Genomic DNA, 23,255 nt, shown 5'->3' on the forward strand with positions numbered 1-23,255 from the left:
GCCTCCAGTCCACTAATTTGTTTCTAATTTGCCTTTTAAGTAAAAACCCATTTTGGTCAGAATGTATAAATTCATTCAGAAATCTCTTATGTGTTTTGGATATTATTGAAGCAAATATTTTATAGTCTGCATTTAATAAGGATATCTGCCTATAATTTTATATTTATATTAAATCTGAATCTTCTTTTGGAATTAAGGTGATATTAGCATCTGTCCTTGTATCTGGTATCTTAAGCTTCTAGTAACACTTCCTTATATGCCTCTAACATTGACAACTCAATGTATCTTGTAACTCTTTGTACATTTCTACTGGCAGGTCATCAGGTGTTTTGTTACTTTAATCACCTTTACTAATTCTACCATTGTTATTCTTTCATTCAACATCTTCTTCACCGTTTCCTGCACTTTTGATAAGTTGGCTTTATTTTATTTATTTATTTATTTATTTATTTATTAGATTTCTAGACCGCCCTTCTCCCGAAGGACTCAGGGCGGTGTACAGCCTTATTAAAACATATAGGTAGTTTATTCAAATATTTGGCTTTTTCCAAATATTGTATTATATTTTCCTCTGGAATTTTTTCATAATCATATAACTTCTTATAGAACTGGACCCTGATCGTTAACAGCACCCCAGTACGTCAATATTCCACAGAGATAGGAGAAGCAAACAGATCACAGATCAGTTCCTTCAGGTTCAATCAGTCTTCAGTATCTCAATACCTCGATGTTGCAATCAATTAAGTTTATAATCCACAAGACCCTCTATGTCTGTAATTTTTGCTATTTAAATGTTCCAATGTTCCACGATACCAAGCTAGTCCAAAATCAATCCACACAGGCCTTCTTAGAAAAAAGATAAAAACTTAAAAAATAAAAAAACAGGAGAAAAGGGAAAAATATTTATCCTCTTTCAATTAGTATTTGTAGTCCATAAAGCCCACCGAGTCCCCAATCTTTAATACTCCAATGTTTCACATTATTGAAACTAATCCCAATAATCATCAAGGTCAATCCATCCAGGCCTGACCACCCAAGGAAAACTTTCACTATTAACGGGAGATAACACATTAAAAATACTTTTATCCATATGCATGCATTGAATTATATTTATTTTTTTAAAATGCCCAGTCTACGCTTTCTCTTTCGTTTTAAAATTAATTTTATTTATTTATTTATTTATTCAAATTTTTATACTGCCCTTCTCCGAAGACTCAGGGCAGTGTACAGCAGATAAAACACCAATAATCCAAAAATTTAAAATACAATATCCAGTTTAAAAATCTAATTCGATCACTGTAGGTTAAAAATATTAATTAAGAAAATTACAAAAATAGAATAAAACCCCTATTTAAAAGCCCACTAAAAACCCACAGTATTAAAATTAATCAGGCCAGCCCCGCTTGGTGAAAAAAGAAGATCTTGAGCTCGCACTTAAAGGTCCGAAGATCAGGGAGAAGACGGAGTCCCACCGGCAAATCATTCCACAAGGCCGGAGCCCCCACAGAGAACGCTCTTCCCCGGGGGCCGCCAGCCGACATTGGTTGGCCGACAGCATCCTAAGGAGGCCCTCCCTGTTAGAGCGGACTGGACGCACAGGACACTGGGAGGTAACTGGCGGCAGCAAGCGGTCTCGTAAGTATCCCGGTCCCATGCCATGGAGCGCTTTAAAGGTGATAACCAGCACCTTGAAGCGCACCCAGAAGACTACTGGCAACCAGTGCAGCCTGCGCAGGAGAGGTGTTACATGAGAACTACAAGATGCTCCCTCAATCCCCTGCGCGGCCGCATTCTGTACCAGTTGGAACCTCTAGGTGCTCTTCAAGGGGAGCCCCATGTAGAGAGCATTGCAGTAATCCAGACGGGAAGTAACGAGGGCGTGAGTGACTGCATAACGAGTCCCGATCCATAAAAGGGTGTAATTGGCGAATCAGGCGAACCTGATGAAAAGCTCCCCTGGCGACGGCCGTCAGATGGTCTCCTAAGGACAGCCGAGCGTCCAGGAGAACGCCTAAATTGTACACCGATTCCCTGGGGGCTAACGAATCGCCCCCCACAGTCAACAATGGGGTTAGTTGACTGTGCCGGGACGCTGGTATCCACAGCCACTCCGTCTTGGATGGGTTGAGTCGGAGTCTGTTCGTCCTCATCCAGACCCGAACGGCCTCAAGACACCAACTCATCACATCGATGGCTTTGTTGGGATGGTTCGGGGTGGAAATGTACAGCTGAGTATCATCAGCGTACAGCTGACAACTCACCCCGAAACCACGTATGATCTCCTCCAGTGGCTTCATATAGATGTTGAACAGGAGAGGCGAGAGAATCGACCCCTGCGGCACCCCACAAGTGAGTTGCCTAGTGATCGATCTCTGCCCCCCTGTCAACACCGTCTGCGAATGGTCGGAGAGGTAGGAGGAGAATCACCACAAAACGGTGCCTCCCACCCCCAAACCCCCCAACAGTTGCAGCAAGATACCATGGTCGATGGTATCAAACGCCGCTGACAGATCCAACAGGACAAGAACAGAGGAACAACCTCTGTCCTGTGCCCTCCAGAGATCATCAACCAACGCGACCAAAGCCGTCTCCGTGCTGTACCCAAGCCTGAAGCCGGACTGGCACGGGTCTAGATAAACAGTGTCATCCAGGTACCGAGGAAGCTGCCATGCCACCACACTCTCAACAACCTTCGCTAAAAAGCAGAGGTTGGAGACGGGATGATAATTAGCCAAAATAGCTGGGTCCAGGGAAGGCTTCTTAAGGAGGGGCCTCACCACCGCCTCTTTCAATTTTCCAGTCGCTTCTCTCTTTTTCCTTCATGATGGTGAACCTATGGCATGCGTGCTACAGGTGGCATGTGGAGCCATGTATGTGGGCACGTGAGTGTTGCCCTAGCTCAGCTCCAGTGCTCATGTGCATTCCGACCAGCTGATTTTCGGACCTTCCGGGTTAGTGGAAATGAGGAAATGGGCAGTTTCTGGCCTCTGGGTGGGGGCAAAGGACATTTTTGCCCTCCTCAGGTTCCAAAAAAGCCTCTAGAGCCTGGGGAGGGCGAAAAAAACCCCAAGCTTCCCATGCTTTTGGCACACAACGGCAAAAGGTTTTGCCATCACTGGTCTACTTCAATGGATTTGTAATCAGCTCAAAACTTTCACTCGGCAGTTTTCCTTGAAGTGAAGAAACCTGTGCCCTCCCTCCTTCTCTCTGGAGTCCATCTTTTCTTAAATGTATTTGTGGAATTAAACTTACTTCTGGGTAGAAATTAGACAATCCTTACCCAGATCTGGCAGATTGCTTCACTTTACGCTTCTATCTCTGCTTTCTTCGTCCTGGCTGTCGCACCTCCAGTTCAGCCATTAATGGCCGGCTTCTTCTCTGCCTGTCAGGAAGATTTTCCGGATCCAACAAAGTGGATGGCTGTCCACTTGTGATCGACAGAAAGCACTTCCTTTCTTCATCACCTCTATAGGTAGCTTTGGCTCCGAAGATCCTCCAGGCAGGCAGAAAGCAGTTGGGCTCGATGGACCTCCGCTCACCACAACTGTCTTGCTCCGATGTCAGCATGGTCTCCTCTGTTACACTGTAGAGCCAGGTATCACCAATTCTATGCCTGTGCATTCGGTTTTTCTTTCCTAAATGTAGAACCTTCCATTTCTCACTGTTGCTTTTCATTTTGTTAGATGGGGCCCAATCTGTTGATACATCTATATTTTGAGTCTATCTTCTGGAGTGTTGGTATTCCTGTCAATTTAGTCCTGCTTTCAAATTTGAGGAATTCCTCTACTATCCTCTTGTCTAAATCATTGATTAAGATGATCAGATATTGCAAATCCTCCTGTTCTTTTTTCTGTGTTCAGGAGAGTCTTGTGTCCTTCGAGGAGGTGGCTGTGTATTTCTCTGAGGAGGAATGGTCTCAGCTGGATCCTGACCAAAAAGCGCTACATTTGGAAGTCATGCTTGAAAACTATAGGAACGTGGTCTCTCTGGGTAAGTGTTTTCTAGTCCCCAATCAGAGAGTTCAAGAACACAGATTATCGTTATCTTTTTTTAATTAAAAAATCATTGATCAGTTATCGTCTCCTGGGAGGAAGAAGGAAATGATCTGGCCTTGTATTCCAAGGAAGGAAACCATTCCAATTTATGACCTAGCCCACTCCCAAGTACTTAATCCTAAAGTTACGAATGTTGCAGCACCACGGCGGTCATTCACATTTACGAATGACAGCAGAGTCCCTGCAACAACATTTGCCCTACTTATTCCCCCATCCCACCATGCCAGGACTTATGTTGTGACAATGTAGCAAGCTGTTGTTTTTTTTGCCGGCTTCCGTGCACCCGAACCCTATTCTCTACGAACCAGATCCTGCCAAAGATCTAAAGCCAGTAAGACATTGGAGCAGCGAAATAGCCATTCCTGAAATCTCTCAACCTATGTAGTCTCAGTGCGAAAAGCGTTTACAAGCCAATAGGGGGCTTCAAGCAAGGGATTTTCTTCCAAAATCTCATCGCTGGGATCAAGGAACAGGCTGAGTGGGAGTCCAGCCTGCCAGTTGTCATGGAGCATCTGCTCCAAGGTACACCGGGAATGAAGGAGCTTGTTTCAAAATTGTTTCAGTTCTCACAGGTCTCTGCTGAAATTAACCCACCTGAATAATTCTTTTTTTTTTAATTATTCAAAAAGTTTTACAAAAAATTTTTCCCCCTTTCCCCCAACCCCCCTCCCCTCTCCCTTCACAAACCCCCCTCCCCCCCCGACTTCCCGGAACAAGCACAAGGTATAGTTAAAAATAAAACAAACATATGCTAAAAAAAATTTCCCCAAAACTATTATACCAATTTTCCATCTCTAGCTCTGACTTCCTCCTTACATAACCAAAATCCTTTAAAAAAAATTAACAATTAACAGTAATAAAATATATAAATCAATAAAACAAATTAATCCTAAAGTATTTAAAACCAGCTAATGTATAAAAATCCAATCCAATTCAGAGAATATCTCCCTTATAATTTCTATAACCATATAATTTCCCCCCCCAAATCTTTCTTACGTAAGATCTTTCGAGAATATTCTATTTACAATTCAGTACAACACATTATATAATTTCAATACAAGAAATGACAGTATCTATTCAACTTTAGTCCTTCCTTGTCAAAATCCAATATAAATCCAAATATTTAGTCTTTTATGATAAATGTGAAACATATAATCAACCCATTTCTTCCAGATCTTTCTCACATATAGTCTTTCAGGAACGCTAATATTTTTATCTGTTAATATTTCAAAAAAAGCTTCTTTCAAGGATAATACTTTCATCTCTTGCCATTTTTTTTGATGCATTAGTCTCTGTCTTTCCTTCATTACTTCTTTTAAAAAGTCAATCACAATATTTCCTAATAGTTCCTTATGTCCAACAATCCACAAGTTACTGCCATGTATTCCATCAGTCCGGAAAGAGAACTCTTGGAAAGCATTAATCCTGTAAATTTTTTCGGTTCGGGAGGCAGCCTCTTGTGACACATAACATAACATAACAACAGAGTTGGAAGGGACCTTGGAGGCCTTCTAGTCCAACCCCCTGCCCAGGCAGGAACCCTACACCATCTCAGTCAGATGGTTATCCAACATTTTCTTAAAAATTTCCAGTGTTGGAGCATTCACAACTTCTGCAGGCAAGTCGTTCCACTTATTAATTGTTCTAACTGTCAGGAAATTTCTCCTTAGTTCTAAGTTGCTTCTTTCTTTGATCAGTTTCCATCCATTGCTTCTTGTTCTACCCTCAGGTGCTTTGGAGAACAGCCCGACTCCCTCTTTTTTGTGGCAACCCCTGAGATATTGGAACACAGCTATCATGTCTCCCCTAGTCCTTCTTTTTATTAAACTAGACATACCCAGTTCCTGCAACCGTTCTTCATATGTTTTAGCCTCCAGTCCCCTAATCATCTTTGTTGCTCTTCTCTGCACTCTTTCTAGAGTCTCAACATCTTTTTTACATCATGGCGACCAAAACTGGATGCAATATTCCAAGTGTGGCCTTACCAAGGCATTATAAAGTGGCACTAACACTTCACGTGATCTTGATTTTATCCCTCTGTTTATGCAGCCCAGAACTGTGTTGGCTTTTTTTGCAGCTGCTGCACACTGCTGGCTCATATCTAAATGGTTATCCACTAGGACTCCAAGATCCCTCTCACAGGTACTACTATTGAGCAAGGTACCACATATACGGTGCAGTGCATTTTGTTTTTGGCCTAAATGTAGAACCTTACTTTTTCACTGTTGAATTTCATTTTGTTAGATAGCCCAATGTTCAAGTCTGTCAAGATCTTTCTGTAACTTGAGCCTATCTTCTGGAGTGTTGGCTATTCCTGCCAGCTTGGTGTCATCTGCAAATTTGATGAGTTCCCCATCTATCCCCTCGTCCAAGTCATTGATGAAGATGTTGAAGAGTACTGGGCCTAAAACAGAGCCTTGGGGTACTCCACTGCATACTTCCCTCCATGTGGATGTAGTTCCATTGAGGACTACACGTTGAGTGCGGTTGGTCAGCCAGTTACGAATCCATCTGGTGGTGGTGCTGTCTAACCCACATTTTTCTACTTTATCTAGTAGTAGGTTATGGTCTACTTTATCAAATGTTTTACTGAAGTCCAAGTAAATTATATCGACAGCATTCCTCTGGTCTACTAATTTTGTCATTTTGTCACACAGATTCAGGCATTTCATCTAAACTTTTTAAAAAGAGCCTCTGTACATCATCTGGTTTATTCACGATCATATCTTCATTTTTATCCGTTTTTGCTTGCACCTCCATTCCATATTCCAAGTACTGATTACACTGGTTAATTTCCTCCAAGCTCTCATCCAAAACGTCCCCATTTTTTATCAATTCGTATTTTTGAATAATTAAATACATTCTTTCTGTATAATCCTGTATAAAGTCACGAATCCATTCTTCTGAAAGAACCTTCATGGCAAAATTCTTGCTGAGAATCCCCTTATGAAATACTTAAACAAACTAATATAATCCAACAGTCCACAGTCTAGCACAATAAGATAAAGTCTCCATTCACCTTCACTTTCTCAGCAAGTAAACGCAATTTTTCCTTTAAGTATAAGAGAGCTCAATTCGTTACAATCCACAAATAGTGTTTCCTAGCTTCTTAGTTACGCAGCTTGCTCCTTTCCACTTTACTTCGCTTTACTTTCACTTTCTCTCAAACGCCATTTTAAACAGTCAGTTAAAGCAAGGGGGAAAAAATTTCTCTTTTTAAAAGGTGGAAGTCAGGAAATCAAAAATACTTGCAATCCAATAATTGTTCACTCGTCTTCTTCCGTCTGCACATAGAAATCCACAAAAATAAATCAACTGAGCAGAGGTGGACACCTTCCTCTTTTCCTGCTTTTGCAGGAGCGTGCTGAGTACTGGAGATTAAAGCAGGATTCAATGGGATTCAATTGCATAACAAAAACAAAGCCCCTAGGGGAATCTACCACTCCCCCCACTGCTCTATTCTCTCTCTTTCGACCAGAGAGGGAAATTGAAGCCGGGAACAGCTGTTCATCTTTGTTTTCACCGGCTTTTACGATATCCAGTGCGGAGCGCGTTAATTAGGCACCCAGCGAGAAAGGTGGTGCCAACCGGAAGTTCCACCCGAATAATTCTTAAGTTTTCTCCTTATTCCTCCTTGGATGTTTCCCCTCATTATTCCTTTACTCAAAGCTAACTTTGAGTAACATTTGCATATATAGATATAGATAGATAGATAATTGTAAAGAAAGAGATGTTTTTTAGATGTTTTCAAAGGTTTCATGACTCACGAATATAGAAATCATTCTGTCTGTATCACACCCCTGTAAGCAAGCAAACAACCTAATGGGATTTTGGAAAATTTAAGAAGGAAATTTGTTTGATTTTCTACAATTTGATCTTTTTCTCTAATGTTACCATTTTCATTTCTCTATTTTTCTTTGAAGGTAATAATGGGCAGGCGAATCAAGATTCCTCTGAACTGTTCCAAGCGATCAATGCTAAAGATGGAAGGGAGAAGTTTGGAATTCGAATGGAAATTGAAAGCCATGATAGAAACCAGTCAAATGATTGGAATCAGGAAAGCTCATCTTCCACTGATGCTCTGATGCAAGACTTTCTTGCCCAACAAGAGAAACTAAGGGAAAAATATACTGGAAAAAGTCTGAAGTTAATCAAAGCTAAATTACAAGTAAAAGAACACAATTTAACCCAAAACCAAGGAGAAGATGCTATAAAAAGACGTTACAATGGGAAATTCATTCTTTCTCTTGGAAATAAGTCCCTTAAATCTCAAAAAGTGATTGACACAAAAGAGAAGCCTTATAAATGTTTGGAATGTGGAACATTTTTCAGAACAAGCAGGCAACTTACTTCCCATGAAAGGATTCACACTGGGGAGAAGCTATACAAATGCAGAGAATGTGGTAACAGGTTCACAAGGTGTAGTAGTCTTATTTCCCATAAAAGGATCCATTCAGGAGAGAAACCATATAAATGCATGGAGTGTGGAAAGACCTTTGCTCGAAGAGATAATCTTATTTCCCATGAAGTGATCCACACAGGGGAGAAGCCATATAAATGCACACAGTGTGGGAAAACCTTTAGGCATAGCAGTGGACTCAGTAGCCACAAAAAGATCCACACAGGAGAAAAGCCGTATAAATGCATGGAATGTGGAAAGACCTTTGCTCAACTCAGTAATCTCAGAAGACACAAATGGATCCACACAGGGGAGAAGCCATTTAAATGCATTGACTGTGGAAAGACCTTTGCTCAAAGTAGTCGACTTATTTCCCATAAGATGACCCACACAGGGGAGAAGCCGTATAAATGCATGGAGTGTGGGAAAACCTTTACTCGTAGTAGTGGTCTTACTGTGCACAAAAAGATCCACACAGGGGAGAAGCCGTATAAATGCATGGAGTGTGGAAAGACCTTTGCTCATAACAGTGACCTAAGAATACATAAAAGGATCCACACAGGGGAGAAACCATATAAATGCATGGAGTGTGGAAAGACTTTTGCTCAAAGAGGTCATCTCATTTCCCATAAGGTGATCCACACAGGGGAAAAGCCATTTAAATGCATGGAGTGCGGAAAGACTTTTGCTCATAACAGTAGCTTAAGAATACACAAACGGATACACACGGGAGAAGCCATATAAATGCATGGAGTGTGGAAAGTGTGTTGCTCAGAATGGATGTCTTTCTTCTCATAAATGGATCCATGCTCGTGAGAAACTATATAACAATAGTAATTCCACTTAGACTTATATAGCACTCCACAATGCTTTACAATACTATCTGAGCAGTTTACCAAGTCAGCATATGGTCCCCAGCAGCCTGCATCCTCATTTTACCGACCTCAGAAGGATGAAAGGCTGAATCAACCATGAGCCTGTCAGAATCAATCTCCTGGCTGTGGGTAATTAGCCTGTAGTACTGTATTCTTGCCACTGCCCCACCATTTCTATAGCTTTTTATGTATATGCATATTATGCCTTTCTGATCCAAATGAGATAAGGTTGAATCCATTGGTGAAATCTAATTCTTTTTACTACTGGTTCTGTGGGCATGGTTTGGTGGGCGTGGTGTAGCTTGGTAGGCGTGGTAGAAGGATACTGCAAAATCTTCATTCCCAACCCACTCCAGGGGAAGGATACTACAAAATTCCATTACCTCCCCCTCCGAGTCCCAAGCGGCAGGAGACGAGGGCTGCTTTGCTCCATCGGCTGGAGCAAATATACCGAGCGGAATGTGGATGCCACACAAAATAAAATAGAGAAAAAGAGACAGAATGAGAAAGAGAATGAGAGAAAATGAGAAAGAGAATGAGACAGAGACAGAGACAGAGAAAGAATCAGAGAATGAGAGAGAATCAGAATGAGAGAGAAGCGGTCCTTCCTGGCGTGCCTTGTTTCTCCGGAGCACTCAAATCCTGCTTCTTCCTACCTCCTCCCCCTCCCGGAGTCTCTGGGCTGATTACTCAGCTGGAGGGAAAACTCAAAGAGTGCTCCGCCGCTCAGCTTGCCCGCCTCCCCGGGGATGTTGTTGGGGGGTATGTGCTCTTTCCACAGATCTTGCTTGAAGCCGCCTGGCTCTGAAAGGGATGTGCAGAGAATCAGAGAATGATAGAGAGAGAATGAGAGACAGAAGAGACAGAGAATGAGAAAGAGAATGAGAGAAAATGAGAAAGAGAATGAGACAGAGACAGAGACAGAGAAAGAATCAGAGAATGAGAGAGAATCAGAATGAGAGAGAAGCGGTCCTTCCTGGCGTGCCTTGTTTCTCCGGAGCACTCCGACCCCCCTCCTGCTTCTTCCTATCTCCTCCTCCTCCCGGAGTCTCTGGGCTGATTACTCAGCTGGAGGGAAAACTCAAAGAGTGCTCCGCCGCTCAGCTTGCCCGCCTCCCCGGGGATGTTGTTGGGGGGTATGTGCTCTTTCCACAGATCTTGCTTGAAGCCGCCTGGCTCTGAAAGGGATGTGCAGAGAATCAGAGAATGATAGAGAGAGAATGAGAGAGACAGAAAGAGACAGAGAATCAGAGAGAGAATCGGAGAGTGAGAGAAAATGAGAGACCGAGAAAGAGACCAAGAATCAGAGAGTGAGAGAGAGAATGACAGAAAATCAGAATGAAAGAGAATGAGAGACAGAGAAAAAGAGAGAATTAGAGAGAGAATCAGAATGAGAGAGTTGGGGGGGAAAAGAAAGAATGAGAGAGTGGGGCAGAGAGAAAGGGGGAAAACAGGAGGGAGAGAAAAAGAATGAGAAAGAGTAGAGAAGAGAATGAATGGGAGAGGGGAAGAGAAAGAATTAGAATGAGAGAAAGGGGGAGAAAGATGAGAGAGAATGAGAATGAGTGGGAGAGAGAAAGAATAAGAAAAAATGGGAGAGAATGAGTGGGAGAGAGGGAGACAAAGAGAATGAGGGGGGGGAGAGAAAGGGGGAGAGAAAGATGAGATAATGAGTGGGAGAGAGAGAAAGAATGAGAGACAAAGAATGGGAGAGAGAGGGGAGGTGGGGAGAAAGAGAAGGGACATTATTTGAAGGACACCCATCCCGTCACTTCAGCAAGTGGTGCTCTGGATTCTTATTAGTGGTCCATGGGATTTAAAATTATGAACTTGGTGGTCCCTGAGGTCCAAAAGGTTGGGGACCCCTGGTCTAGACCACTGATGGCTAACCTTTTTGCTATTGCGTGCCGGGCGGGGAGGGGGTTGCACATGTGCATGCCCACACCCATAATTCTATGTGTCCCGGCCTCTGCATGCCTGTGTGACCCCCCCTCTCCCCGCTTCTGGCACGTGATGGCCCGTTAGGCCCCTTTTTCTTTCACCATGCTCCAGGGCCTCCCTGGGAAGATGAAAACGGCCCATTTGACAACTTCTGGTGGGCCTGGAAGGCCCGTTTTTTGCTGTCCCCAATCTCCAGGGCCTCTCTAGGAGTCTGGGGAGGGGAAAAATGGCCTTCCCCACCCCAGAGGTCCTCTGAATGCCAGAAACGGCCTGTTTGACAACTTCCGGTGGGACCGCAAGTTGTCAAACGGCTGTTTTTGGCCTCCAGAAGTCCTCCGGGGAGGGTGGAAAAGGCCATTTCGCCCTCCCCAGACTGCTGGAGAGGCCCTGGAGCCAGGTGAGAGAGAAAAATGGATCCCCCCCCCCACGCAGGCCCTCAAGAGGCAGGAAACAGCCTGTTTCCCCATTTCTGGTGAGCCCAGAAGACCTGAAAATTACCTGGGGTGCCAGAGCGGAGCTCACATGCACTGATAGGGCTATGTGTGCCACTTATGGCACACATGCCAATGGTTCACCCTCACGGCTCTAAACTATACAGAGGTAGATTGCAATAGTTAGTACGTTGGAAAGGGTACCATTTGTCTGAAGCTACTTGGGTTAAAATTTGGAATGTTAAGGCAGATAGACTGATAAAGCAATTCCATGATAAATTTCTGGACAAGGGAGAGATTATTAGTATGTTGAATTTTAACCACTATGTTACTCTCTTTCCAGGATACGCTTTTCTATCTGGGGGTTTGGGGGTGGCCTTTCAGACCTGGAAGCCATTTCTTTCATTGTGCCTTCAGGCCTGCCATGTTTCCTAGTGTGGGAACCTGGGAGGGGGGAATTGTATGGAGCATGGGTGGTACAGTCATAACAACATTCCTTTCGCAGAAAGTCAAGGCCATCTTGCCCTGCACCTGGGAGGCTGGAACTAGGAGGCCTGTCCAGTTGGGACTATGCTGTAATTGGACCATGTGATGGTCTTGTGGGTGTTGGGCAGGGACTTGAACTTCCTTTGAGAGGGGAAACCCTGGAAGCTTTCAGATTCAGGTTTCCCCAGATGTGCCAATATGACATCTGTAATAAAATGTGGCTTTGAGGAAATCCAAGCCTCGGAGTTTTATTTCGTTGGGGGTGTTACTTGAACCCTGATATTCTGTTCTGTTCTTGTCAGCCTCTGCTTTAATTAAGTGTATTTCTCCTACTAGACTGTTTTACTGTTTTATTACCTTGTTAAAAGTTTGCTCTACTGAGTGTCTTACATGATTAATGGAGAAGGGGGGAGGTTTTTACTGTTCCCAGCATTCGGCTGACATTGCATGCGTGGGAGAGGGAGATAGCCTTTTTAAACAAACGTTTGAACTGTTTTGGTGCGTGAATGTAACAGCAGCTGCTTGCTTCACATTCCATCCAGAAGATTGACAGAGGGAAAATATCGGAAGTGAAACTACACGTGGCCAAGGAGGAAGACGACATTGGATTATTACTGTATGACATCTAGTAGTGGGAGGGTTCAGGAGAGGATATGACTCTGTGGTTTTGATTTACTTTCAGTTCTGGCTTTGCCTGTACAGCATTCAGACTTGCTTAGTATAAATTACCAATTTCTTCAAAATGATGGAGTTGGGTCTTTATTTTCTTAAGCACTGATCTGAGGCTGGTTGACAGTTCTGTTCTGTTCCATTCCATAAAGGGAAATAGAATTGAAAGAAATGAACAAAATTTGCTACATGCCCAACTATGTACATGTAATCCTGGACTTGTGACCGCAATTGAGCTCAACATTTCTGTTGTTAAATGAAACATTTGTTAAATGAGTTTTGCTCCATTTTACGATGTTTCTTGCCACGGTTGTTAAGTGAATCACAGAGATTATCAGTAACACGTTTGTTAAGTGAATCTGGTTTCCCCATTGATTTTGCTTGTCAGAAGGCTGCAAAAGGGAATAACATGACCCGGGCCACTGCGACCATCATAAATACGAGTCAGTTGCCAAGGGACTAAATTTTAATCATGTGACCATGAGGATACTGCAACGGTTGCAAGTGTGAAAAACAGTCATAAGTCACTATTTTCAATTCTGTCGTAACTTTGAATGGTCACTGAATGAACTGTTGGAAGTCTAGGACTATCTGAATATCCTTTTTTTTTTTAAAGGAAAATTATAGCCTCTATGCTCAATTTTCATTTTTGATGCTTCCTGTTGTGACTCAGACCGAAGTAGGTAGTAGGAAACTCAGTCCCTGGAAAAAAAAAACTTTCTTTGAACAGCTGAGAATTACTTCATTCCCAGCGTAGTTCACCTAAATTAAAACAAATTCCTCCCATCACAAATTCCTCAGTTCTATCGCAAACCTTGGTCCAATTAGGCAAACTGCCAAAGGCCTTTCTTTGCAAACATTCAGAAGTCACAAAAATGAGACGTAGGCGAAGCAGAAGACAAAGCTACCAACATTGTTTTCCGGCAAAGCCCAAACGCCTTTGCTGGTCTGTTTTAAACCTTATGGGAGGAACCAATCATCAGATGTTGAGACTCTAGAAAGAGTGCAGAGAAGAGCAACAAAGATGATTAGGGGACTGGAGGATAAAACATATGAAGAACGGTTGCAGGAACTGGGTATGTCTAGTTTAACAAAAAGAAGGACTAGGGGAGACATGATAGCAGTGTTCCAATATCTCAGGGGCTGCCACAGAGAAGTGGGAGTTGGGCTGTTCTCCAGAGCACCTGAGGGTAGAACAAGAAGCAATGGGTGGAAACTGATCAAGGAAAGAAGCAACTTAGAACTAAGGAGAAATTTCCTGACGGTTAGAACAATTAATAAGTGGAACGACTTGCCTTCAGAAGTTGTGAATGCTCCAACACTGGAAATTTTTAAGAAAATGTTGGATAACCATCTGACTGAGATGGTGTAGGGTTTCCTGCCTGGGCAGGGGGTTGGACTAGAAGGCCTCCAAGGTCCCTTCCAACTCTGATGTTATGTTATGTTATGTTATCTCTTGGTTCTACTCCTGAGTTGTCCTTTTTGCTTGAGCTGCTCTTGCCTTCTGGCAGCTCTTCTCGTGTGCATTAGGAACAGGCTCCTCCTGTTCCTCTGCCTCACTACTATCAGGCTCTGGAGTCCGCACCTCACTCCCCAATCCTGGCCCTGGCATCACCTCAGCCTCATCACTGTCCAACTCCATTGCCAGCTCCGCAGGCTGCTGGTGGACCACAACACTTCCTGAGCAGGAAGCTTCAAATAAATAAAGAGAGAAAGCATATAAAAAGCAACTCCAGAATTATTCGTAACACATCTGAAAAACAAAGACACCAAGAGAATTTGATTCCTCTGTTCTTTTAGTATAAATTTAATATTTTGGACACAAACTCATGGAATTCTCTGAGGTTGAAAAAAAAAATATTTTCTTTCTGATGGGTTACGTCTTTCTTCAGAAATGGGTTAGAATAAGTTCAAATTAAAAAGAAACTACTGGGGGGAAAACACAGAGAGAGGAAGAGTAGGGGAATGAGACCAAAAGGAAGAAGGAGTGAAAAAGGAAGGAAGGAAAGAGAAATAAATGGTGACAGAGAAAGGGGGAAAGAGAAAGAGGAGAAACCAGAAATGAGGGAAAGAGAACGAAAAGGAGAATGAGAAAAAGGGAAAGACACAAATAGGAGAAGGAAAGGAAGAGAAGAAAGGGAGAAAGGAAAAAGGAAAGATAGAAAGAAAATATAGTGCAGGAGAAAGGAAGAGAAAAAGAAGGAAGAAATAAATGGTGACAGAGAAAAGGAAGAGAAAGAGGAGAAACCAGAAATGAGGAAAGAGAGCGAAAAGGAGAATGAGAAAAGGAAAGACACAAATAGGAGAAGGAAGGAAGAGAAGAAAGGGAGAAAGGAAAAGGAAGATAGAAAGAAAATATAGTGCAGGAGAAAGGAAGAGAGAAAAAAGAAGGAAAGAAAAAAAGGAACGAAAATGAGAAATGAAAAGGAGAGAAAAGGAATGAAAAAAGAAGATGGAAAAGGAAGTGAAAGAAAAAAACGTAGCAAGAAAGAATAAAGGGGAAAGGGAGGGAAACAAAGTAAGGAAAAAGTTAGAAAGAGGAAAAAGAAGATGGAAAAGGAGAGAAGGAAGGAAAAGGTGAAAGAAAATAACAAGAAAGCGGGAGAAAGAAAAGGAAGGAAGAAGATGGGAATAAAAAGAAAGGAATAGGAATGAGAAGATAAGAGAAATAAGGGAAGGAAGGAAGGAAGGATATGAAAGTGAAGAGGAAGGGAGCGAGGGAACGAGAAGATAAGGGATGGATGGAAGGAAAGAAGGAGATGGGAAGATGAAGGAAGGATGGAAGGAAGGAAAGAGCAGGAGAAAATATAACACTGCAAGGGAGGCGGGAGTCTCCTGTTTTCCTGCCTACAAGTTTCCCCAGGTGCCCCTGCGGAGCTCTCTGGACTGCTCGCCCCAGCATCGCCCATGAGGCACCCTCCTGCTCGCAGTGCCTAGCATTTCTGGACCCCTTCACAAATGGATATCTGCTTTTCTGTCTAACAGACAACAAGTGGTCAAAATTGGCAATGCTTTATCAAACCCTGTTCCTGTCAAGAATGGCGTTCCTCAAGGCAGCGTTCTTTTTTTTTTTTTGTCACAACAGTATACACAAACAATTGTCATAGATAAAACAACATGTATTGAAGAAAATATATAAGTAAAAATATGCATCAATAATATTAATTTGATATAATGAAGGGAACAATAGGACAGGAACGATAGGCACTATTGTGCTCTTATGCACACTCCTTATAGTCCTCTTAGGAATGGGGTGAGATCAATAGTAGACAGTTTTTGGTTGAAGATTTTGGGATTTTGAATAGGGACTATGGAGTCAGGTAGTGAATTCCAAGCATTAACAACTCTGTTACAGAAGTCATATTTTCTGCAATCAAGTTTGAAGCGGTTGACATTTAGCTTGAATCTATTTTTTGCTCTTGTAATATTGCGATTGAAGCTGAAGTAGTCTTTTATAGGAAGGATATTGCTATAGATGATTTTGTGTGTTAAACACAGGTCATGTCGGAGTCGACAGAGTTGTAAGTTTTCTAATCCCAGGATTTCAAGTCTATTGGTATAAGGTATTTTGTTGTTTTTGGAGGAGTGAAGAACTCTTCTAGTGAAATATTTCTGGACTCGTTCTATTGTATTTATGTCAGAGATGAGATATGGGTTCCAGACAGATGAGCTGTATTCAAGAATAGGTCTGGCAAATGTTTTGTATGCTCTGGTTAGTAGTGTAGAGTTTTTAGAAAAGAAGCTGCGTAGAATTAGGTTTACAACTCTTAGGGCCTTTTTTGCTATGTAGTTGCAGTGGGCTTTGGCATTAAGGTCATTTGATATGAGAACTCCAAGATCTTTGACAGGGTGGGGGTCGTCAGTTAGGTAATGTCCATTAAGTTTGTACTTGATGTTAGGGTTCTTTTTTCCAATATGTAAGACTGAGCATTTGCTGGTTGAGATTTGGAGTTGCCAAGTTTTAGACCAATCGGAAATTAAGTCGAGATCTTCTTGAAGGGTAGAAGTATTATTAGTGGTATTAAATAGTTTGACATCATCAGCAAAGAGAACACAATAACTTGAGATGAAGTCACAGAGATCATTTATGTATAATATGAAGAGTGTTGGTCCAAGAACACTACCTTGGGGAACGCCACTTTTGACAGGAACAGGATTTGATATAGCGTTGCCAATTTTGACCACTTGTTGTCTATTTGACAGGAAGGCATTTATCCAATTGTGAAGAGGTCCCAAAATGCCGTAGGATTTTAGTTTGAGGAGTAGTTTATCATGTACTACTGAATCAAAAGCTTTGCAGAAGTCTATGTAGATTGCATCTATTGTTTTTCCTTGATCAAGGTTGGTAGTCCATATGTTTTTGCAGTGGAGGAGTTGTAGGTTACAAGACAATTTTTTTCTGAAACCAAATTGTTTATTAGAGAGAAGGTTGTTTGTTTCGAGATGGAGTGTAATGGATTGGTTTATGATGGATTCCATTACTTTGCAAGAGACACAACATAGAGAGATAGGTCTGTAATTTTCAACAAGGCTTGGATCTCCTTTTTTGAAGATAGGGATGACTGTGGCTAGAGACCAGAGTTTTGGAAGGGAACTAATTATGAAGGCTATATTGAAGATTATGCTTAGGGGTTCAGCTATATTAATTGAAAGTTTTTTTAAAAAGTATGCACATAGTCCATCTGGTCCAATAGATAATGATGGTTTCAGGTTGCGAAGGGCTTTTTCAACATTATTTTCTGTGAGGTCTATATGTGATAGGTCGTTGTTATCATCTGTTGAATCTATTTGAGTTAAGTCATTGTTAACATTTTTGATACGATTGAGGAATGTTGGATGTGAGCCATCACTGTTTACAAAGACTGAGCCGAAAAATATGTTAAAAAGGTTTGCTTTAACTTTCGTCAGTACATTCTTTGCCGTTAGGTTCTTTTAGTGGTGGAATGGATCTTGTTTCTTTAAGTTTATTATTAACAAAATTATAAAAAGCACGACTGGAATTGGTGCGTAGGAGGTCTTCTTCTTGTTTAGTGTGGTAAGTGTTACATTCTGTTTTTATTCTGTTGCAAATATTTTTGTAGCGGTTTTTGAAGTTTGCTACATAACCCTTTTTGTTTTTTTTCCAGAGGGATTTTTTTTTTTTGGATTGCAGCTTTTTTATTGATATGGGAAATTTGCTTTTCTTTTTGATTTTGGTGATGAATTGTGGAACGTATAGTTTGATGATTTTATTGATTTCGAGTAGGAATACTTTATAGTGGTCTTCTGCAGTGGTACAGGTTGAGAATAGATTTTGCCAGTCAAGAAATGAGAGATCATTGTTTATAAGGTCATAGTTGGCTTTTTTAAAATTGTAGTTTGGAGTACTATTGTTGAGACGATTTATGCGAGGACGTATGTTTAGATAAAAGTCTATCATGCAGTGGTCACTGTTGGAAAAGGGTTCTTTTACTTGTAGTCCATAAATTGAGTTTGAGTTATTACAAAAGATGAGGTCGAGGCAGTTCATGAGTCTAGTATTGTTAGTTACTAGTTGTTCAAGGCCAAGGTCTGTAACTGCGTTGTATAGTGTAGTATGGATTGGTTCAGTTGAACATTCATTTGTTATCCAGTTTATAGAAGGTAGATTTAGGTCTCCCAGAAAGATGAGAGGATATGGGCAAGAGGTAGCCCATGTTAGTAGTGAGGTTAATATATTTGCATGAGCGATGTCGTAGTCAGGGGCTCTGTAGCATAATATGAATCTTAGTGTGGTATTGGTGGATAGGTCACATACAATAGTTTCAGGTAGAGAGAGTTTATGTGCAACTTGAATATTTTTTAAGTTCAGTGATTTTTTGTAAAAAATAGCTACTCCACCACCTCTGCGGTGATCACGATCTGATCGAAGAACTTGGTATTCTTTGTTTGAAATAATGGAGTCAGTGAAGGATGAGTTTAGCCATGTTTCACATACAAATATGATATCAAATGTATCATTGTTTAATAAGAGGATGAATTCAGGTAATTTGTTTACAATACTTCTTGCATTTAATAATTTACATTTTCTGCTTCAAGCAGACAGAGAAGAGAGCGACCACTTCTGCTTCAATTGATTGTTATGGATATTTATAAGCAGACGGAATAAACACAGGAGATCAGTCATTTAAATTGCAAGTATTAAATCTGACTTCTATTTTTTTTTTTAATTTCTCTCATCTACAATCAACACAATGAAATAAAATGGCGTTTACTTGTTGAGAAAGTGAAACTGAATGGAGATTTTATCTTATTGTACTGGACTGTGGATTGTTGGATTATTTTAGTTTGTTTAAGTTAAGTTAAGGGGATTTTCAGCAAGAACTTTGCCATGAAAGCAAAGTTACTTACGGGACCGCCTGCTGTTACCACATGCCTCCCACCGACCCGTACGCTCTCACAGAGAGGGACTTCTCAGGGTGCCGTCTGCCAAGCAATGTCGGCTGGCGGCCCCCAGGGGAAGGTCCTTCTCTGTGGGGGCTCCCACACTCTGGAACGAACTTCCCCCGGGTTTACACCAAATACCTGACCTTCGGACATTCCGTCGCGAACTGAAGACACATCTTTTTATTCGCGCGGGGCTGGCTTAAATTGATTTTAACAAATTTCTAAATTTTTAGTGATTAATTTTAAATGGGGTTTTTTAGCTTATTATATATTTTACTTTTCAGGCTATTTTAAAATAAGTTTTTTAACTGCATTTTAAATTTGTATATTGTACCGTCTGTTTTATTCTTGCCTGTACACCGCCCTGAGTCCTTCGGGAGAAGGGCGGTATAGAAATCAAATAAATAAATAAATAATAAATAAATGAAGGTTTTTTCAGAAGAATGGATTCGTGACTTTATACAGGATTATACAGAAAGAATGTATTTAATTATTCAAAAATACGAATTGGAAAAAAATGGAGGCGTTTTGGATGAGAGTTTGGAGGAAATTAACCAAAGTAATCAGGACTTGGAATATGGAATGGATGTAAAGAAGCCTTTTTTAAAAAGTTTGGATGAAAAGCCTGAATTTGTGCTACAGGAGGCTGTCTCCCGAAATGGAAAAATTCACAGGGTTAATGCTTCCCAAGAGTTCTCTTTTCGGATTGAGGGAATATACGGCAGTAACTCGTGGATTCTTGGACATAAGGAACTATTAGGAAATATTGTGACTGACTTTTCAAAAGGAGTAATGAAGGAAAGACAGAGACTAATGCATCAAAAAAAAATGGCAAGAGACAAAAGTATCATTCTTGAAAGAATTTTTTTTTTGGAAATATTAACAGAAAAAGATATTAGCGTTCCTGAAAGACAATATGTAAGGATCTGGAAGAAATGGGTTGATTATATGTTTTATAACTATCATAAAAGACTAGATATTTGGATTTATACTGGATTTTGACGAGGAAGGACTAAAGTTGAATAGATATTGTAATTTCCCTGTATTGAAATTTTATAATCTGTTGTATTGAATTTTAAATAGAATATTCTCGAAAAATCTTATGTAAGAAAGACTTGGGGGGGAAATTATATGGTTATAGAAGCTATAAGGGAGATATTCTCTGAACTGGATTGGATTTTTATGCTTTAGCTGGTTTTAAATACTTTAGGATTAATTTGTTCTACTGATCTATATATTTTATTACTGTTTATTGTTAATTTTTTGAAGGATTTTGGTTATGTAAGGAGGAAGTCAGAGCTAGAGGGAAAATTGGTATAATAGTTTTGGGGAAAAATTTTTTTTTTAGCATATATTTGTTTTATTTTTAACTATACCTTGTGCTTGTTCCGGGAAGTCAGGGGGGGAGAGGGTTTGTGAAGGGAGAGGGGTTGGGGGGAAAGGGGGAGGGAAATTTTTTTTGTAAAACTTTTTGAATTAAAAAATAATAATTTACATTTGAGACCTGTAGAATTAAGTGTATTGGACGTAAGGGGCGTGCATACCTATTTTTGATTGGTTTTTGTAACAGGCGGTAGATGGTTGGTTGATTGAGTAGTGAGTGGTTGATCATTGGATGATTGGGGTTTTTGAATGGGTTGTTGAGGATTTGTAGGTTGATCGACGGGTGAATGGGTGTTTTGATTTATAGATGGATGGATGCCTTGTTTGGTGGATGGTTGAATGTTTTGATTGGAGTGAGATTGGGTGATGGGGTTTTGATTGAAGGATTTTCTTTTTATGCAGTTTGCACGGTAGTCAATGTAAAGGTTGGTTTCTCCTTCTAGTCGTCGTTTGAGCTCTGAACGAAGTTCACGGGATCTAATACGTTGTAGGAATGATAAGTCTGGTCTAGCTCTAAGTTTGTTGTAGCTGAGGTTGTTTTTGGCTATTGTGTTTATAGTATAAATGAGATCTCTTTTGCTGGTTTCATTTTTGCATATGATTCTACAGAATTTGGGTGCTATTGAACCATCGTTGTATTTAAATTCAGGTCCATCTCTGGAGACTTCAGTTATTTCACTAGGGTCAAAAGATGTTAATTTGTAATTTGAAATGATGTTTCGTATTTTATCAATATCTGGTTCATTTGTAATATCTAGAGCAAATAAAAAAGCATTTTAGTGTTTTTTCTCTCTCTCCATTGTATCTTTTACTAGCATTTCAACATTGTTAGGGTGATTGGTTTGTGATTTAGTTTGCGTACAAGGCAATGTTTGTTGAGTTGGGCGATGTTTTGGTCAGTTGTGATTTCATTTATTTTAGTTGTAATTTTATTTTCAAGGTTGGCTATAATTTTATTTTCAAGGTTGGAGAAACATGCATCAAGTTGTGTATCCAGGTTTGTGAAACGTATATCTAGGTTTGTGAAACGTGCATCCAGGTTTGTGAAACGTGCATCATAACATAACAACAGAGTTGGAAGGGACCTTGGAGGCCTTCTAGTCCAACCCCCTGCCCAGGCAGGAAACCCTACACCATCTCAGTCAGATGGTTATCCAACATTTTCTTAAAAATTTCCAGTGTTGGAGCATTCACAACTCCTGAAGGCAAGTCGTTCCACTTATTAATTGTTCTAACTGTCAGGAAATTTCTCCTTAGTTCTAAGTTGCTTCTTTCTTTGATCAGTTTCCACCGATTGCTTCTTGTTCTACCCTCAGGTGCTTTGGAGAACAGCCCGACTCCCTCTTCTTTGTGGCAGTCCCTGAGATATTGGAACACAGCTATCATGTCTCCCCTAGTCCTTCTTTTTGTTAAACTAGACATACCCAGTTCCTGCAACCGTTCTTCATGTTTTATCCTCCAGTCCCCTAATCATCTTTGTTGCTCTTCTCTGCACTCTTTCTAGAGTCTCAACATCTTTTTTACATCGTGGCGACCAAAACTGGATGCAATATTCCAAGTGTGGCCTTACCAAGGCATTATAAAGTGGCACTAACACTTCACGTGATCTTGATTCTATCCCTCTGTTTATGCAGCCCAGAACTGTGTTGGCTTTTTTAGCAGCTGCTGCACACTGCTGGCTCATATCTAAATGGTTATCCACTAGGACTCCAAGATCCCTCTCACATGTATTGAATTAAAAAATAAAAATTGACAGAAATCTCCATTTTTCCAGATTGTGACTTCCCTGCTTGTGTTCCATCTTCCACACTGAAGACCGAAGTTCTCAACAACCGCAAGACACAAGCTGTGTTTCCCAGAGAGCCTCCTGGTTCTTCTCTTCTGACTGTCCGGCAGTTTCTGACAGGATTTGGACCCTTTTGAGGCCTCCTCCAATCTCTGCCCAGCCTTCAGGGCGGCTGTTCTTGAGGGAAGTGAGTTCAAATCCTCCAAAGAGATTTTTCTCCATCTCCACAAACGGTTCCTGGACAGGAAGGAGGAAGATGGAGAAAGTGCCGCCTCTGGAAACGTTGCAGCCTTTGTCTGCCAGGGAGCCACGGAGAGGGGCCTTTCCCCCTACTCCCAAGCCCATCATCCCCATCCTCTCCCTTCCCCTCAGAAGCGTTCCTCTTTCCCGCGCTTTCTAGATTGCTGGCATTTTGAAGGAAACGTCATGCGCTTCCCCATTGGTCCACTGGAGGGTGAACGTCACAGCTGCCTTTCCAGAGGAGACTAGGAAGGAAATGACATCACAAACGCTTGCCGCTCTAGGATTCCGCACTCGCTCTCCTTAACCCCTGGGGCTCCGCAAGAGGCGGAGAGGCTGCGGGAGAGTCTGGCGGGGGGAGATCCAGAGGTTCTCCGGGTGAGTCGGGGGCTCTTCCCGGGCAAAGGGAGGCGGAGGAGGCCCTCCTGTGGCTTCAACCCCGGGTCCCATGCTCCCCAGCCGCCCTCTCCATGCGAAGAGCCCGAGTGGGGGGAGGGGAGGGTCGGCCTTGCAGAGACCCAGCAGGAGAGGAGAGAAGCCGGGCGAGGAGGAGGCAGGATTCGCACCAGGCTCCCCGAGGGCCCC

General features: G+C 41.5%; 1 protein-coding gene and 1 pseudogene across 2 annotated transcripts in view; both read left to right on the top strand.

The window, feature by feature from the left end:
- LOC131192841 (zinc finger protein 493-like) overlaps positions 1–23,255 on the top strand; it is a 44,426-nt pseudogene that overhangs the window by 13,668 nt on the left and 7,503 nt on the right.
- Positions 21,849–23,255, top strand: part of LOC131192661 (zinc finger protein 493-like) — a 37,147-nt gene continuing 35,740 nt past the window's right edge. For both annotated transcript variants that reach the window (XM_058172020.1, XM_058172021.1), the window contains exon 1: positions 21,849–23,048. The gene's annotated coding sequence lies outside the window, so the exon portion shown is untranslated. The remainder of the gene's footprint in view (positions 23,049–23,255) is intronic.

This window comes from Ahaetulla prasina, chromosome 2 (genome assembly GCF_028640845.1).
Source record: "Ahaetulla prasina isolate Xishuangbanna chromosome 2, ASM2864084v1, whole genome shotgun sequence".
Taxonomy (NCBI): domain Eukaryota; kingdom Metazoa; phylum Chordata; class Lepidosauria; order Squamata; family Colubridae; genus Ahaetulla; species Ahaetulla prasina.